General features: G+C 43.8%; 1 long non-coding RNA gene across 1 annotated transcript; it reads right to left on the reverse strand.

Moving 5' to 3' along the window:
• Positions 1-9,206: 9,206 nt before the first annotated feature.
• LOC109324837 lies at positions 9,207-13,226 on the reverse strand. The gene is made up of 3 exons (XR_002105023.1): positions 13,211-13,226; positions 12,659-12,664; positions 9,207-9,347 (listed from the first exon to the last, which is right to left on the reverse strand). It is a non-coding gene; the product is annotated as an uncharacterized LOC109324837 (long non-coding RNA).
• Positions 13,227-15,274: the final 2,048 nt, after the last annotated feature.

A 15,274-nucleotide genomic window follows, 5' to 3' on the forward strand; every position in this document is an offset into this window, starting at 1 on the left:
TCCAGGCAAGATAAGCATCCAATAAGGAGTTCAATGTGGGTGCTTGATCCACCTCCGATGGCAGGCTGTTCCAGACCTTGTGGGCTCGGACAGTAAAGAAATTCTTCCTTATGTCCACCCTGAAACGGTCTTGCAGGGGTTTATAACCATTGACCTCGTCATCCCTTGGGGCGCTCTGGTGAACAAACGTTCCCCCAGATACTGGTGGTCACCCCTGATAAACTTATAGGTGGCCATCAGATCACCCTTGAGTCTGCGCTTTTCCCAGCTAAAGAGCCCTATGGCTCTCAGCCTGTCATCATAAGGTCTGTTTTCCTGACCTCTGATCATGCGCGTGGCTCTTCTCTGGACTCTCTCAAGCTTCTCCACATCCTTTTTGAATTGTGGGGCCCAAAACTGGACGCAGTACTCCAGTTGTGGCCTTACCAAGGCCAAGTACAAGGGGAGAATGACGTCCTGGGATTTGCTTGAGAAGCATCTATGGATGCAAGCTGGTATTTTGGTTGCTTTGCTAGCCGCAGCATCGTATTGTAGGCTCATGTTCATCTTGTGTTCAATGATGACCCCCAAGTCTCTTTCTTCTGTAGTGCTAGCCAGCATAGCACTGCTGAGCCTATAAGGATGCTGCAGGTTTTTCCTCCCAAGGTGGAGAACCTTGCATTTTTCCTCCAGCTTTTCCTGCATTCCCCCACCAGGTGGTGTGATGCAGACCATTGTGCCTGGCAGCTGGCAGCCTAGAGTACACGTGAGGGGCAGTGCAGTGAGGGACAGCTGAGGAACTGAAGGTGTGGTGCACTGTGCACCAGAGGAAATGCCTGCCTGCCACTGCGCATGAAATGTAGTGGAGCGGGGTTCCCACCTGCGTACAGCATGCAGCATTTTTAAGGCCTATAGCCCTGCTGGTCCTTCCCTTGTGATGTGAGGTCCCCACCAGTATGGCCTGCAGGTTTTGTGGTGACTTCTGACCATTTAGAAGTTGAACAGCCCTGTGCTAAAGCAATAAAAGGCAGCTTCTGGACAGGTCTACACTAGTTCCTAGATCCTATTCCTCTTATTAAGCATCTATGTGGCACCTAATGGCTTTTCAACATCTAAGTTTAAATAGCAATCATATTCTACCCTGCTTGAGTTCCTGGAAAATTGTTAAAGTGTATAATTTTCATCTCCATAGAGCAGAACAGGATCAGCCTCAAAAGATTGATAAGGCTTCTTGCTGAGAGAACTGAGCAGCTACACATGACTCCCAGAGGAAACAGGATCACTATCCTCAGGCAAGACACCTAGTTTTTGGGTTAGCATCTGCGTAGACTTAGACATCTAACAGATAGAAATAGGACCTAGACCTAGGGAGGCTTTCCCTCCCTAGGTATACTGCCCAAGCAAAGCATTTGTAGTGTGGAGGCAATTTATATAAACTGTGCTTCTTTCTGGCATAGCTTATTGCAATCTTGCTGCCTCAACCCCTGAGCAAAATAACTACATGGATAAAAGCACAGTTTTGGCAATAGCTACATCTATATCTGTTCTGGCAGAGATCATGCCCCTGTCTGATACAGCTCTTCCAGGAACGGTTTGTATCTGTAAACCTGGACTTAACCAGGATCAAGAATCCAGTCCTCTGTTTAACAAGTCATGATCTTTACTTAAAAGTACAAAAAAAAATAAAAGGCCATTGTGTTCAGTTTTCCTTTAAACAACATTGTAACATTTGCTTTGTAAAAAAAAAAAAGTCAAAAAGCCAGAAACTGTATATCTCATTTCAAATACACTTACTATTCCTGATTGTTGCCCAGTTAACAGCAATGACTTTGTCAGTCCCTAAATTGCAGGTTCTCCATTTCTTCTGTCACTCATCATTACCCTTTGTCACCTTATTTGTTCTAGACAATTTAATTCATTGATGTTGGTTGCAAAGGCTATAAAACTCCCTGTGATTCTTGGCAAGTATGAGTCAGCTTCATACATGGTAAGTAGGAGTGCAGACAGTTTGATAGTCAGAGATGCAAGTTACGACATCCTTTTGGTGCTGTTAGACCTGAATGAGGGAAAGAAAGCTGCTAGATGACTTACCAAAAAAACCTGAAATTTGAAAGCCATGCTTTCCAAAATGGAAATAGGGACTTGTTTAACATATCCATGACATAGCTGTTTTATATTAAAAAGCATCAGAAACTCAGAGTGACATGAAATAATGATGATAAAAAGTGATGAGCTGATTTAAGACCAGCCTGAATCAAATGAATTTTCTAAAATAACTTAATTGCACAGGTCATTTACTATTCCTTTTATGACAGCTGTTGAACATCTGTTATAACTGTCCAAAACTTCCATTACAAACTTGAAGACAAGAGATTTTCACCAGTCTCATAGCCTATCTGAAGTTTAATCATAACAGTATCTGAAATTCATCCAAGAATGATCATTAAAGGATTCAAGAGTGCACACCAATTTTTCAAGCAACCCTTGTCCCAGTTTCAAGTGAACCTGAGGAAATGTATGTGGTCACATTAGAAACATTCAGTGTTGAAGAACTGCGCCAAGAGTTGTAGTGTACAAATCTTCATTTTGTCACATATGCTAAGTACAGGCATTCAAAAAGCCCAAGCTTGAATTGATTCAATTTTTGCAGGTTAATCTAACCTGCATAGATTGAACTAATAAGCAAGTGAATAGGCATTCACTTTTTATTCCAGAAATGCAGCCACATGCCTTCAGTGGCCCAAGCTAGAAGCCGAGGGGCACTAGAATAAGCCCTCCCTTCATTTTGCGGTGGACAGAAGACTGGAAGAAAGCTGAGCTAAGGGGGGCGGGGCATGGCCAGGTTGCTGATTCTGATTGGAGAGGGATTTAAACCCCGACCCTGGCCTGCAGGGACCCAGCCAAGGTGTGCCTTGAGGGGGAGGGAGGAAGCAGCCCTTGCCAGGGGTCTCCAGCCCCATCACCCTCACTCACTGCTTCAGTGGCAGGAGCAAGAGCATGACCAGATGTGGGCAGCCTGAAAGGAAAGTGGAGTTAAATCCCCCAATTTCAGGGGTGGGGGGCTGGCATAGGCACTGATGGGCTCTGCTTATGCACCTGAGACCAGGGCAGCCAGATGCTGATAAGCCTGAGGGGAAGGGGAGTAGTGTAGACACCCACACAGTGCTGGCTCCATCCCATGCTGAATATCCCCTCAGCCAGGGCCCACACCACAGCACCTGGGCCAAATCCCTAGGAGAAGCATCGAGCAGGACCCAATACCAACGTGGGTCCAGCAGTGGGGTCCACCACCTCCCACCTCCAGCCCCACGGGGCCGTGGTTTTCAGGCAGACTGCAGCTGGAGCACAGCTCCCTACCCCTCTCCCTCTCCTGCCAGCAGAGCGAACTATTGTGGTGGGTAGAGGTGAGGTACCTGTCACTTCCCACCTATTTGTGGCAGCACTGGGCAGTCAGGGTGGGTGCCATGGGTCAGAAGTATGGGTGGCAGCAGGGGGAGGCAATGAACCACCACAGCCCAGTCCAGCTCAGCCCAGAGGCACGTGTGGTCACTGCCCTCAGCAGCCTGCCCCAAGCACCCGGCGCCAGCCACCATAAGCAGGTGGCAGGTGACAGGTGCATCACTTCCACCTGCTACAGTGGTTCGCTCTGCCAAGAGGGAGGGAGAGGGACAGCTACATTCCTGCTGCAGTCTGCCTGCAAACTGTAGTCCCCGCACGGAGCTGGAAGTGAGAGGTGGCAGGGTACTGACCCCCAGCCCCTAGGGCCACCCCAGTCCAGGCTGCACTGCCACACTGGGAGGCAGCAGTGAGTCTGGCTCTACGATTAGCCCCAGCTCCCCTCTACTCCATGCTTGCAGCCAGGTCACATCCCCGCCTCCAAGCCCCCTCCCTGTGGCCAGACTCACATCGGCATCAGGCATTGCTCACTGCTCCACTGAGGGACTCAGTCCAGGTGCTGCGGTGCGGGCTCTACTTGAGAGGATCTTCAGCAAGGGATGGAGCCAGCGCCATTCCCCACTTCCCCTCAGACTACCGGCATCTGGCCACCATGGCCCTGGGCACACAAGCGGAGTCTACCAGTGCCCGTGCCACTGCCCCACCGCAATGAGGGGATTGAACCCTCATTTCCACTCAGACTACCTGCATCTTGCCATGCCCCTGCTCCTGCTGCAGGGGCAGTGGGGCAGGGGGGCCTAGGAATGCCTGGCAAGGGCTGCTGCTTCCCTTCCAGACAGACTCAGCTGCACTCCAGAGCAGGGTTTTGCACTGCCACCCCCTTCTCAGCCAGCTGGAGCAGTGCTAATGCTCTGGCTAGGGAGGAGAAGGGTGGAGCCAACCCTGCTTGGCTGGAACAGACAGCACAGACCAGACCAGACAAGCCCAGCACAGGGCTACAAAGCATACTGGGATGCTGGGGGACTGTGAGTTAGCTTAAACCAGGAAGGGATCTGGGACGGAAGTTCCACAAACCGGTTTGACCTAACTCAGTTAAGTCCAATAGTACATTCAACCAAGTTTATCTTAAACTAGTTTCAGCCATTTTGAAACTGGTTTATGTGCACTGAACTTCTGTTCTGTTACAGGCTTTAATCAGTTTCTGATCACTTAAACTGGTTTATGTGTAACTTCTGTCCCTAGCCATAGAGGAGCAAGATCTTCCTTTTTTAACCTTCTCAGCCCTGCCCAGTTTGTGATTCTAGTCATAGGAAGGTGAGCAGGGATTACTAATCCAGTACTCCCCATCTTTAAGAAGATGACCCCAAGGAGGCAGGGAGGGTGAGGAGTGACTCCAGCCTGAGGAACTAATCAGACTGCAAGTGAAGAGTAAGTTGCTCATGAAAAGGTCCTAAGAATAGGTGCGAGTGGGAAAAAAAAGGAATAGTAGGTCTCCAACTCAGTTCGATATTTGGTTTGCTCCTTGGGCACTGTATCCTATTATTGTAAAATTACAAATTAGTATTTAACATATCAGGATTTAACTATAACTTCTGAGCACACAGCAAACTTCCAGCAATATTAAAGTAGTGTTTGGGTATGTGCGTATGTGCACATGCACATCTACACATGACTCCCAGAGGGAACACAATGTGCATGTGTGCATGAAACAGAAAGAAAGCTTCCTCCATCAACTCCCCAGTTAAACAAAACAATTGAGTTTTACACTGTTCTGTTATTAGACCCAAAGAGATAACCTGATTATGATAGGATTGATAGATTATTTTTCCAAGTAATTTTATTGTAACTTAACTAATTAATCAAACTACCAAACACATGTACTAGACCCAGTTCATCTCTCACCGATACTATATAGAGACAGTCGAGAGAGAAACTGGTGGAAAGGCAGCCAAAGATTCATTCTGAAGGACGTGTCAAAGTTCAAGTTGTTTCTCACTAAAAGCAGACTATTTTGCTGATACAGGAATGAATGGTTCCTCTAAATAAAAGGAGGACTTTCCTGGACTTTTGTCCAAGCCATAACCTTTGCTAGACCTTTGCAATAAATGTTCTATATGAATGACACTGAACAAAATAGACTACATGGAAACATTGTACACTCCAGGCCTGATTCACTACCTCCTCATTTCACTTTTAGGCTGGTAAGAAGTGCACTGAAATAAACTGAATTACCTTAGCATTAAACTGGAGCTACTCAGAAGTCCCAGTCTTCAAATACAAAACACATCATTGCAGAGATTCTAGATACACTTTGTTGAAGAAGCTCCAAACAGAAAATCAGACCAAGCCAGAACTCCTCATGGGGTATCCAGGCCACATTCACTACAACAGCACCTCTGCCATTCTGGTGTGTAATCAAAATCAGAGTGGAAGCCACGGCTCAGCCCCCTTACTTCCAACCCTCGGTACCTCCATTCTCCTTTTCCCACTAGGTAGGGTGACCACCTTTTTAAAATGTAAAGGTGGGATACATGCCTGCTTTACCCTCCCCACCCCCATGGCACAGCCCAAGTAGAGACGTGGGGCAGGGGAGATGCAGGCTCCCCACCCTGCTGCTTTTCCCTCGGGAGCCCTGCACCAGCCTCATGCCCTTGGCCTGCCCAACAGCACTATGGGGCACAACTCCATGCCGCTGCAGCCCAGGCTGCTGCTGGACAGGAAGATGATGTGTCACTATGGCAGTGTGGGGCCCCAGAAAGGAGGGCAGCAGAGTGGGGAGCCCCAAGCCTGCAGCAGGCAGCCTGCATCCACCCCTGCCCCACACACAAATCTAGGAGGCATGTACCCCCATGTCCCCTGCTGGGGGGAGGGTATGCAGCACTGGGAAGCCACCCTCCCCCATGCCCCCCATACCCCTCTGCCTATTTCTTACACCAAATTATTTCTTAGACCAACACAGGTACAACATACATCCCTGAACATCGTATTCGGCCATTTGGAAATGTAAATTTCATTGCTAACCAAGAAAGAAGGAATTCTCCCCTCCCTGCCTGCCTTCTGGCACTTCCAGGGAAGAAGCCTGCCTAATCTGCATATCATAGAGCAACTCTCTCACAAAAGGACTCTGGGGAACCCAGGGCAAAAACATCAACCCTCTACCTTCCCCTGTGCAAAATGAAGTTTCTTTTCTACCTGGGAGAACTTCTACAATCTTTGAATTCTCCTCAGCCTAATGAAGGGTGTTTGGACCCAAAAGCTTGCAAAAAAAAGAACTCTTTTTTGGCTGGTTATGACACTTTCATTCACAATATGGAGCTCTGCACGAGTATTATTTGTTGCCACGTTCTTGTTTAACACCTTTTGGAATGATGACTTAAAAAAATTCTGTTTTTATGTCATTTCAGAGAGAAGTTGGAACATTTCCTTTGCTTCATCCCCTTCTACAGTTTCAAAGTCAGCTCCATGGAAATGTAAATGGGACAAACTCTAAATATAACACCAGGGAAAAGACTAGTTTTATTCCAAAAAGAATTACAGCCAGTTTATAGCAAGATGCTCTTTTGTAGATTTATGAGGTGCTAGGCACGTACTCCTAATTCGCTTGCTTTTGCATTGTGGTCAGAACCCTGGGAGTTTGGAACAGGTCATACATTTTCGAACACAGGTTTGATTTTCTTTTCCTCTCAAACATTAAAATATTTTCTGAACTATGAATTATTTATAAAGGATTCTCTAAAGAAACAGGCATTTAACATTGGACCTATTGCACGTTAAATACTTATAGTAGGAAGTTGCACTGCCTTGTTGTTGAGATGATTTTATGATTAAAGACTACTTATTTAGATAATAATCAGGTTATACAGAGAGACAGGTTAAGTCATTTATTGTATATTACTGGTGTCTATGGAGGTCAGTAACCTGCACTCTGAAACATACACATTTATAACAGTAATTAACATCTACCTAATGGTGAAAAAAAATCCTCAATAATGATGCAAAAGCTGAAGCTGTTCACAGTCTAAATGGTCTACATCCACATCTACCTGCCTTGTGATGTGTGTGTCTTTTCTGCCAGGGGAGCAATGCAACATTAAAACTATTGACTTGTAAATTGAAAGGGCAAGTTTATGTCAGTGTTATCTGTAAGGTTACTGTTTGTGGTCTAGGGTACTTGGACAATGACTAGGTATTCATAAAAACATATCTGAATACCAGAAGCTGCAAAAAAAAATGTATACAGTTACAGAAGTCCATACCAGAAGTTGAAAATCATTATTCCTCCTTTGTTGCTTGTTGGGCACCTATTTGAAAACAAAACGGATGTTTCACTCAGGAAACAGAAGCAATACCATGGATTTAAATGGCCACACACAACCTGCACGTATTGCAATATTCTGAAAGTGCAATGTAAACTAAAATTTGTTTGCCTAACCTAAGAACATCTGCAAATAACACATTCACAAATAATCAGAACAAGTTCATTAACTAGCTAAAAACTGCAGGATAGGCTACACTATCAGAGAATATTAGTCACAAATAGTTCCAGTACCTATAACCAAGAGCTTCGGACCTCCCCATCACCAAAAGAAGCAGGAAATTATGATGCTGTGGAACATTTCACATCCTGAGTAACCACTTTGAATATCATACTGCTCTATAGGCTTTTTTAAAATCTGCCTAGCTTCTGTCTGATAGATGGTCCTGGCTTCTCCAGAATGTTGGTCACTTACACTTCAATCAATGATAAGGCCTCCTGCAACTCTTTTAGGTTGCTTTTATTTTGGGGTAAATGCTAATTGTATGTAGACCATTCTATTGATTTGCCTACTGGAACAAAATAACTTCCCCACAACAAAGAAATATGTAAAAGCAAGGGTATATAGGGGATCCTATATTTTAAAATTCAATTGATTACTTTATCCTGCCCATGGGAGGGAGAGAGAGAAAAACTACCAAAGCTAATTGAAATGGTGTCTGATGGAGCTCCTGTATCAATCACTCTCTGATATCATATATAAAAATGGCTATGTTGCTGCAGAACCAAAAATTGCCCAAAGCCCTATTTCATCAAGGAACTTCCCTTGGGTACTGAATCCACCAAGCCACATTATGATATGTGGCTCCATGTTTCAGCACAAGATACATACAAAAACTACGGAAGGAGGTCCTTCTACTGCTCCAGCACCACAGGGTGTTCCCTCCCTGCAATTCACTGTTTTTCATTCTAAGTAAAAGCCTTGTTTGAAATCCCACTTCAGCAAATTCACCCCCAAACACAGAGCCAGCCTGTAATTATTTTTAAAGACTCAGGTAAACAACTACTGGTTTCCCTGCATTCTCACCATTAAAAGGTCTTCCCTAAAAACCCATATGACTAAAACTCAGCAAATCAAATGTTCTTACAAGTCTTCTAGAATTTGTGAACAAATTTGCAATTTTTTTTTCCAGCCTCTGCCCAGCTCTGCTGCAAATGTAACTTTGCAAGGCAAACTGCAGACAGAGCAAACTTTTACAGCTTAATTGCAACCCCCTGAAGACACTGTTACATTAATATAAACACTAATACAATCTCAATTTCTAATGGGCTAATGGAACCAAGCTAATTAAATTAGTCTGCACACATCCATAGAAGCCACATTGTTTTCATCTGATTCTTGGATAAAAATATTGACACTACACTTTCTAGAGCCATTAGTGACCAGAACAGTGCACTTTCACTTATCTCATCCCTGCAGGCCCATCATTCCCCCTGACCCTGTAAGGGACATGCCAAGTGATGCACATATAGACAATGCTATGAAAAAGTGGACAACTAGCAAAGCTGAAAAAAATATGGACTAGCAGCAACAGCACAGAAAAAACAAACTCCATCTACTATATGCTGTTGTCATTTCAACAACTCTCTACAGCTATAAGACCTGGACACTCACTAGGGCACTGGAAAAGCAAATTGAGATCTTTGAAATGTAGTGCTTTAGAAGACTTCTATGCATAACCTACATGCACACACAACAAATGAATCTGTGAAAGATCAAATCAGACAAGACATCAGCAAATAAGAACCCTTACTTCGAATCATAAGAAGAAGAAAGATGCAGTGTTTTCGACATGTAACAAGAAGGCCTGATACCCTTGCCAAAACCATCCTTTAGGGTGCTGTGGATGGAGAAAAAAGAAGAGGAAGAAGACTTAGGACAAGCTGGACCACCAACATCAAAGTCTGGACAGGACTAAAACTGACTTGCTGTACAAGTACTGTATAAAGGATTATACAAGGATTGTACAAAAGACCAGGAAGAATGGAGGAAAATTACTGCTACATCAAAGAGGCCCCAACCATCAGTGTGGTCTTGGGATTGACTTGATTTGAATGCATCTTTTTATATTGTAGCTGCTGTCATGGACAGAACATCCCTTTCATCCCAAGATGGTTTTGCATAAGCAATAAGTATATTCATTGTAATCCACCAATTAATGAAGGATTTTCTTTGATTTAAAACACTCTGCCTTTTTCCCTCAGCTGTGATAAATAAACATCCTGTCCATGTGGTAGCTTCTGTCTTCTTAGTGTTTGTGGAATTTAAAACCCTCATGGCAATGTGTCTTCTGTATTCTGTACAATACTAAATGTCATAATTCAGAACAAAGTAAGTAGGTTATGACTGAATGACTTACAGTCTTATTTTGGACACTAAAGAGTACCACCAGACAGCAGAATTAGTATATTCCATTTTTCCAGGAAATACCAGAGTATAGTTTTTTTTTCTGTACTGGAGCATTTGTAACAGGTAGAGGAGAGATGTTGTTAGCATAAATCAGATAACATGTAAGTCATGTAGGCTACGAACAGAAGTTACACATAAACTGGTTTAAGTAGTCAGAAACTGGTTTAAACCCGGACAGTTCAAATTCTGTCTTTACTAATTAAACTCTTGATTTAATAAATTCCAACTGAATTGGAATCAAAGGAAAATTATTATCAGAAATGGGGAAAACAAACCTAGTGTTATAAACTTCTCAATTAGATGACATTATTTTCAATTACTTAGCATTTAAGGATACACACAGGCATTACATTTACCAGGCATTTAGAGGACTTAATTTGGAACCAAAAAATGGTGTGTCCGAGCCAGGTTAATGCACTTCAGAGGTTCACTAACTTAGACTGAGAAAGGATTAACCCAATCAGGGAAAGAGTAAATCCAGTCTTGCAAATACCTGCACACAGCCCCAGTGGTGGGAAAGTTCAGCCACTCACCCCAACCCTGGGGCTGTGCTGTTCCCACCCCTTCCTTCCAACCCTAACTGGGCTATGTTTACCACCCCCAATTTCCCCACCCCAGACCCCCCACTGCAAACCTGCCAGCCCCCCTCAGGCCCAACAGCCCACCCCCTCTAAACCCCACCAACCCCACCTTGTGGAGTCCACTAGCTACCTCTGATCCTGTCATCCTCTCCCCACACCCTAAGTTACTTACATCAGGTTGCTCACAGCAGCTCCTGGCATTGGTGAATAGCTGTGCACAGTGGTCCTGTTCTTTGTTTAGGCAGCTAAAGCAAGCAGCCTAAACATAAACTGGATGCAGTAAACATTTGTACCTACCCTAACTGAAAAAAAAGTCAAAAGAAAACCCCAAAATCTTAGGAGTTTGGGGAAAGAGAACAGATGATACAGTTATTAGCTTAAAGATACCACTGGAAAATGACACCTGTGTTCCACTGCAATTTAAAAGTCCCATATTGCATGGCATAGAATAGTACAAACCCATAGCACCTGTGTCAATTTCATCCATATTTCAAAGGCTTTTAAAATGAGCCTGTTTCTGCATATTTCTGTTCATCCATGCAGAGAAGTATGGAGATAAAAGGGTAGATTTATGCTGCCAGAAACTTTATTCCAGCTGGAATCCTTGAAGTGATTTCACAAAGTTTGGGAACTGGATATAAAAATATCCAAGTCAATTACCAGTCTGCCACACATATACTTCTCACAAGCATGATAAAAATGTGATTCTAAAAGGTGTGATGACAGTTTTGTGGCAATAATACATTAATTCATGGCTGCAATGTTGCATCTCATAAATAGTTGGAGGGTTTTCTTTAGTAGTTTTAGTTACACTAAGCAGGTGTCTACAACCCAAAAATCTGATATTCGATTAAAGTAAATGATGATCTGGGGTCTGGTATGACAATGGAAGATGTACTTCAACTAAAAGCACCAGAATTCTTGGAATCAAGAAACTTTCCCCTGCCTTTTGCCCTTTTCACAACCCTTTTCGGTTATTTATGATAAACTATTGCTTTTGATTTGCATGTGAATATTTTCCCCAAACCTCTGCTCAATTATTGCATTATAAAATTCAGAAGCCAAAAGTTATCTTTTTTCTTTCAGCAGTCTGATTTCAGCAGTAAAAATAGGTGTTCTAGGATGCAATCATTCCTCTGATACTCTAAGCATCATCCACTACAGCAAGAACAGCAATAGACTTGCAGGCAAAGCAGTTCATGCGGGGCATGCCTGCATGAGATATTTACTGCAGAGCTGCCTAATTAGCTCCATAGTAAAACATCACTGTCTACATGTGTGGTACTATTAGGATTTAGTGAACTAATTAACTCTGCCACAGGATAGTACTTAGAAATACAAGTACTACCTTGCAGCAACAAGTACTATCCTACAGTGGAGTTCTTTTTACTATGCATCACCACATGTCTAGATGCTGACAGGGCTAGGAGGGGTATGACGGTGCTTCATTGCACCCTTGAGCACCACCATGCCCCAGCCAGCCCCTCAGCACATTGAGCCAGGCTGGAACAACCCCAGGCTGGCAGGCTGACCTCCCAGGCTCCCTGCCAGCTAGGGTTGCTCTGACCTGGCTCAGTGTGCTGCATGTGAAGCCATGGCAGCCAAAAACAATAAACTCCAATGAGATATTCACTGGAGTGTATTGCTCCATGGTAATAGCACATGTAGATGCATCCAGTGTATTCTGTTTTAGACTCCTACATCACCACCTCTTATTGATATTCATTGAGCCTATTAATATGGCTGGAGCATTTTTTCCCACTAAAGTTAAAAAGAAATCTGAGCTATAAAAATCTGCATTTCAATTCTGAATCCCTTCCTATTCTCATGCGCTCAAAAGTTTAGGATGTTCTGATCCGGGGGGTTAGTTTGGGTCCACGTCTAATTTAAATACATAATACTAAATAGTATATTCATTTGAGTGCCTATCTTCAAAGCATTTTACAAATATCAATTAATTCCCAAGTCCTTATTTACCTTCCTCTCCCTGTGAGTTAGGTAAGCAATTAACAGATGTGGAAAGTGAGCCAGAAATATTAAGGCATCAATCCAGGAAAGCACTTAAATTAAAATACATCACTTTAAATGAGTTGCTGCACTGGGGCTTATATAAGTTACCCAAAGGGTTAGGAGGCTTTGCTATTGGTGCTGAGATCAAAGCAGAAGATGCCTGGCACCTAGTCCTGAATTCAGGTCTCTTTGAATGTGAGTTCAACTCACATGAATTCAAACAGGTCTGTACTGTACAGGCTACCATAAAAAAGGAAAGGACTGTGGATAATTTACTACATATCTTACCAACATGAGGGGCCTCGGTTTAATTTAAACATATTAGAACACGGAAATATGTACGAAATAAAGAGTTGTTTTTGAATGCTGTCAAAAGCAAGACCATGAAAAGAAGTTACCACAGGCTTATGAAACAGAGTCCACAGAGCTTATAGAACCAATGGCAACTTGAAATTATATGCCTAGTCCAAACTCCAGGATATGGATAGAACAAAGTGAAAAAAAAAAAGATTTAGCCACACAAAATCTTTTGAAAGTCGGTTTACAAGGGAAAACTACTACTGGATGATTTTAACCAAGGTAGCCAGTACTTACGCCAGAGATCTGGATAGTGATTTGATCACTGTTCCTGCAATACATTTATAAAATTTGCTAGCAATACTGAAACATATGTTCCTAAGTAGTAACCATAATCAGTATAATTTTCAGTTTACTTATCTTTTTCCAATTACATTTTACTGAAAGATACATACTGTGATTATTCTATAATTAAAAAAAACTTAACATGTATTCAGAATAAACCATGTTTTAATCCACCTTGCTCAGTGGATTACTCTTTTTCAGTGTAAAGCTTCAATATTTTTCCTCCATCTGTTATGAGCAATAATCTGTTTCCCTTCATTTCTATTCTTGAACAGACTAGTACAATGTCTCTGCTACGCGTGTGTCACAGTGACAGGGTAAGCCAGCCATACTTTGTTAGTCTTCAACTCCTGGAAAAGGAGCAAAGTGGAACATCCCTATTCACTCCCTAGCTGTTTGACCTGATGCCTTTATCTTGTTTCCTCCTTTGCCCACAGAGACAGGGAATTAGATTATAATACGTTGTCTATTTTCTCTGATTGAGTATAAGCATCTGTAGCTCTTCCCTCTGGGAATCCATGACTACAGGTATCCATTGACAAAATGGTCTTTTTTTAAAACAAGAGTATTTTTTATTTTATAGTTGGACAAAGCAGTAGGGGGTGAAAAAGTGTAAATAACAGACAGCCTATACAAGTGGTTGGTATATGGCTTGTGGAGCTGCTGGGTCCAGTCTGCAGCTGTGCTGGGGCTGGGCAACTTTCAACTGTGCCTTTGCCACTGTTGCTTCTCCCTCCACCCCCTAGCTGCCCCCAGCTGTGATATGGGCACAGCTTCCAGCTCTTAGGGAGCTGCACTGGGGGCAGCTGGAAACTCTGTCCATGCTACTGCCATTTTTCTACCTTCTCTTCCCCACACCACCCCTCTTAACATCAATTTAACTACCTTTCAAATCAGGCAATGGGAATGCACATGGACACCTAGGAGGTGGGAGTAGGTCAAACCCCAGGATCTCTGAGCTCTCATTCAGTGCTTCAAATCCTTCATTCCCAACCCCTCAAGTTTACAATCACAGATATACAGTCATTAATGATACACATCCATCTATCCTTTGATTAGATATATTCAAATGGCTTTGTTTCATTGATGTACTTGGTAGCCATGTTGGTCTGAGACAAGAAGACATAAAAAAAACTAGAACTCTTGGTTCCAAAATGATACCTTTTATTTTCTGCAAAGCACCTGACATTTCAGCTTGAGAACTCATCCAAGTTCTGGAGCCCCTGCCTATAAGCCAAGACTCCTCATTAGCCATATCACATTCTGCTACCATTGCTCTCTGCCTTGCAAGCCTATGCAAAAGCCATCTCCAGAGATATCCAGCAGCCATGCCCAAACCTAAACAGTCCAAACAATGGACACACAGCCCCCCAGCCTGCAGCCCTCCCCTGGGGGTACAGAACAACAAGAGGCGTTCCCCGCCTCCCCGCACCCACTGATAGTTCTTCTTGCAGCTGATGCTGGTCATTCCCAGGGTCACTGTACCAGGGGATAGAGTGAGTGCAAATAAGCTGCAACACGTCCCATGCCGCCTAGAGCTCTGCTTGCTGCCACTGCACACAGCCCCTGCTGCAGTGGCCCTGGGAGCAGCCGACACAGCTACCTGCACCACCGCACAGCACAGCTCAGGAGCTGGAGTGACTGGGGACAGACAGAGCCCAGGGTGACAGGCGGAGCATGGTGTAGCCCGAGGAATGGCACCCCTCCCCCTGCCCCTTCCCTAGTCCCAGCCTCACTCCCTCCCTCCCTCACTGCCTAAGGAACCTATCCCTATATGTTATATTATAAAGTGGGTTTGCTTCATACAAGGGAAACCTGTATAGATTTCATAGATTTCATAGACATTAGGCGCTGGAAGGAACCTCGGGAGATCATCGAGTCCAGCCCCCTGCCCAAAGGGCAGGAAGTCAGCTGGGGTCATAGGATCCCAGCAAGATAAGC

The sequence above is a fragment of the Crocodylus porosus genome, unplaced genomic scaffold, assembly GCF_001723895.1.
Source record: "Crocodylus porosus isolate Cpor-Errol unplaced genomic scaffold, CroPor_comp1, whole genome shotgun sequence".
NCBI lineage: Eukaryota > Metazoa > Chordata > Crocodylia > Crocodylidae > Crocodylus > Crocodylus porosus.